This window comes from Schistocerca nitens, chromosome 12 (assembly GCF_023898315.1).
Source record: "Schistocerca nitens isolate TAMUIC-IGC-003100 chromosome 12, iqSchNite1.1, whole genome shotgun sequence".
NCBI lineage: Eukaryota > Metazoa > Arthropoda > Insecta > Orthoptera > Acrididae > Schistocerca > Schistocerca nitens.
Window position 1 is genome coordinate 116007368 of NC_064625.1, and position 4326 is coordinate 116011693.

General features: G+C 40.5%; 1 non-coding gene across 1 annotated transcript; it reads right to left on the bottom strand.

The window, feature by feature from the left end:
• Positions 1-1096: 1096 nt before the first annotated feature.
• Positions 1097-1171, bottom strand: Trnat-ugu (transfer RNA threonine (anticodon UGU)). The gene has a single exon. It is a non-coding gene; the product is annotated as a tRNA-Thr (tRNA).
• Positions 1172-4326: the final 3155 nt, after the last annotated feature.

The following is a 4326-nucleotide window of genomic DNA, read 5'->3' on the forward strand; positions in this document are numbered from 1 at the left end:
TCTTCTAATTTCCGTAACTATTAGTAACATGTACAAACACAGTAACTGAATGACTACACTTGCTTCTACATCCGCAGTGGGCAAAAGAATGTGAATATTGCGGAAGAGGAAACATTCCATGGAAGCCACGCATTATGATCGTTAAATTCATGTATGGAGCGGAGAATGAATGACAGGTTAAATATCCCAGCAGGGTGCGCTGTAAGTAGTCAAATAATCCCCCCCCCCCTACACGCACTAAGGGCCGTAGCATATAACGAAATTCATCAGTTTTTCAAACTGTATGTAGGCTTTCGCGACAGGTGCTAAGCTCAGGTTTTTAACCAGTTTCAATGAGGTCGCTTTCTTGCCTGTTCGCCTGTTGGGTAAATATTTTCCAGTTAGTTTTGAACTAACTTCCCGATGAGCTAGAGACTTGATTTTGAACATGGCTCAGAACCAGATGAAGATACAATAGTAACTCGCATTTCTATCTGATGTGTGGTGGAGGGTACTTTGCATATCATTGCTATTTTCCGCTTTTCTTGTTCCAGTCGCGAATGTTTCGCGATACGAACGATTGACGGCAAGCCTGTGTGTGAAATCGAGCCTCTCTCATTTTTACCTACACAGCCTTTCGTGACATGCACGTAGGAGGAAGCAATATTTTGGTTGATTCAGTTGATTCAAATTTACCGCCTTTTTCTTTTGTAATCTTATCGAATTGTGTGAAATCGATTGAATAAATTCGCACACAGGAGACTGTAAAGCAGAAAGTAATTTTGTAAATGAACCTTTTTAATAGTACGCGTTTTAAAACTGACTACAAAGTGTAAAGTAATTTCTCCTTATACCACATAGATTCCTAACGCCATACAGATAGTACAGAAAATTTGTGATAGTGAATTTTTGATAGCTATGACAATCCTTGAAAAATTGAAAAGGAAACTCGAGTGGTGCGTGCAATAAATAGTGGTAAGAAGTATAGGCAGTAGGTGTCGTTGTGAAATTCACACAATAGTTCATATGACTTGCAGTGAATGAAATGATAATTAAATAGACACCCTAGCTGCAAGCAGGCGTTGATACATTTCATTGGGGACATGTTGAAAATGTGTGCCCCGACCGGGACTCGAACCCGGGATCTCCTGCTTACATGGCAGACGCTCTATCCATCTGAGCCACCGCGGGCACAGAGGATAGTGCGTCTGCAGGGACTTATCCCTTGCACGCTTCCCGTGAGATCCACATTCCCAACATGTCCACAACACTACATTCGTAGTGCGCCTAATAGATGTTTGCCCATTATACTCAGTACTCGTGGCAGATTAATCTACCAAGTCCCGTACGAGTTCGGGCATAGCGTGTGCTTTCGCACAAGAAGGTCAAACATCTATTGGCAAACATCTATTAGGCGCACTACGAATGTAGTGGTGTGGACATGTTGGGAATGTGGATCTCACGGGGAGCGTGCAAGGGATAACTCCCTGCAGACGCACTATCCTCTGTGCCCGCGGTGGCTCAGATGGATAGAGCGTCTGCCATGTAAGCAGGAGATCCCGGGTTCGAGTCCCGGTCGGGCCACACATTTTCAACATGTCGCCAATGAAGTGTATCAACGCCTGCTTGCAGCTAGGGTGTCTATTTAATTATCATTTCATTTCTAGCAAAGCTGCATGGTCATTGACGGTAACTGTTCTTTCGGGAACAGATACTACCGTCATATATACTTCCAGTGAAATAAAATTATTAGTGACTTAGACGAACAACTAAAGCATTAGTTGTGCCCACGTTCTTCGTTTTAAATTTTGCAAGTATTTTCATAGTACGTTTGGTCCTTTATAAAAAATGTTACTTTTAAAAATTGTTTAAGCAATTATTCAATATTGCTGTGACTAGCGTGAGAGAAAAACCTGAGAATATTCGTGCCGGCCTTCCTTGCAATGGTTCAGTATTGTCTGTTGGTCCTATTTCGTACACATTTCCAGTAATATTCTTCGAGGCGTCAAACTGGTGTTTCGTAATGAACGTCTTACGTAGACTACCCGTTTTTTTCAGTGTCCTACCAATAATCCAAAGATGCCATGTTGGTATTCATTGGGAGAACGTTATAGGAAAAGTCATTCATCCATAAGTTTACTAGTATAAAAATCCTGTTTCAAGTAGCTGAGTTTTGCTACAGACATATGTTGCTCAGTCGCGGACGTTCACCTGACCAAATATTTTGCAGAAAAGAAGTGACTCAGAAAACACTTGTTCGGTTAGTCTTTGAGCACTGCTCATCACAGGGAGAGAAGAGGAAGAAAAGATCAACGAAGACCGGCGCATTCGTGACGGGACCGTTTTGTCGGGGCAGGAGCATTGAGATCCTCAGCAAACTCCAGTGGCAGGCGGTGCCAGAGAGGGGTTGTGCATCACGAACAAGTATTCTGCTGAAATTCCGGAGCGTACGTTTCAGGAAAAGTCGAGCAAAGTGTTGGGTTATACGGCTTTCGAAATGACCACAATGAGAAAATCGCAACAATTAAGAGATAGGACGTAGTTCTAACAACATTCATTATTCCTATACCACATTACCGATAGGAGTAGTATTGTGCTAAGATATAATCGTACCATAAAGACACCATTTCAGACGCTGTCAAGTCAGCTAAGGAGTTGAAGACGTGGGTATAGAAGTAAGCTGCGAGCTTTAGCTATGTCTGAAAACACATGGTCATCATTCTATTACATTTATCGTTTTCCATGGATCTCTTGGGGAGGAGACTCTGGGATGTCGAAAGAGTCAGTCATTTTTTTTGTTTTTTTTTTCTCTCAGATACATGTATATCGTACAATTATAATGCAGACAGAGTTCTGAACAATAATCCTTGCGAAGATATTCATCGAAGGAGTTGGCCAATAGGAACTTCTTTAATTTACTCTGAAACCGATCTTTATCACTTACAAGACCTTTGATATGCTCTGGAATATGTGAGTACCCATGTATTTGACTCCTTTTTGTATTAATGTGAAGCTGTTATAGTCCTTATGCAGATTGTTTTTCGTTCTGGTATTATAATAATGTTTCGCACTATTTTGTGTAAAAAGACATGTTGGAAATTCACTTTTATTGCCCCACAAATTAGCGACTGGAATGTCTTAGGCTCGCGTCTTCGCGTCATGACCAAAATTTACGAAACATTTCATTTAATCTCGAATTTATCACGACAGCTATCATTGACGAAACAAAAAAATTTTTTGTAGTTCTACCACACAAGCTAGATGTGCACTGGTGCCCAAACTTGGAGCAACAAAAGGGAATTTTGCAAAGTTGAGTTTATTTTGCCGCAAAACAGTATAAACAGGTGGTAGTAAAGTAGAAACAATGTAATGAATACAGAACGCAAGCAACTGCAACATGCATAACGACAGACATAAATGTTCGTTTTTGCACCTTAATGGTTTTGCACGCACATTCCGACAACCGGTTAATGTGCTCAATATGGGGTGCAACCGACACCCCCGGGATAACAAGGCCGCCCAGCAGTGTTAGTGACGTCACACTAAGCGGCCCATAGCCGGCGCAGCAGTCCACGGACACCTCCGTACAGACGCGCCTGATGCTCGTCATGCGGAAAGGAGCGAACTATAATTCGAACCAAAGACCAAATTATATATATTATTGTAAACAGCATAAAGGTTCAGAACGAAATACCGATTGCATATACGGGCAGGAATAAGTTTAATCGATTGAGGAACTTTGCCACTATTTTATAATTGTCAGAACACTATTTAGCTTTAAAACTCGCATACAGGTGGTGACAAATGCCAACTGACAGCAGGACTTAACATTTTCAAGCTATTACACTGAAAGTAAATTATCTTAAACACTGTCATACATAGCAAAACCCTCACAACATTCGTTTACAATAAGGTAACAAGAGTTCGCTTTATCACATAAAACACATGACTATTGTGAATTTACTCATATGCTCATGGTGACAGCTCTTTTCAAGAATTTTTACAAGTGTATCCCCAGTAATAAAGAATGGAAACAAAAGATAGATATCAAATATTCTCCTTTTAACATAGACATCACTGAACACAAGATTCTGTCTTGCACTGTGATACTAAGGGACTGCTCTTTCCTTTAAGAAAAGCCTGACAATTTGAAGTTCACTCTGCTATTGAAGATACACTTCTTGAAACAATATTAAAAATGTTATAAAAGGTAAGGAAATGAAAAACAACCAAGTGCATTACATGTAAGAATGTGAGCAAAAGGCTGAGGCTCTCTTTACTTACCATTTTCAATCTCTCTACAGCTTTTCCACGTAGAAATCACCAACTGCAAGTCTCATTATTGCT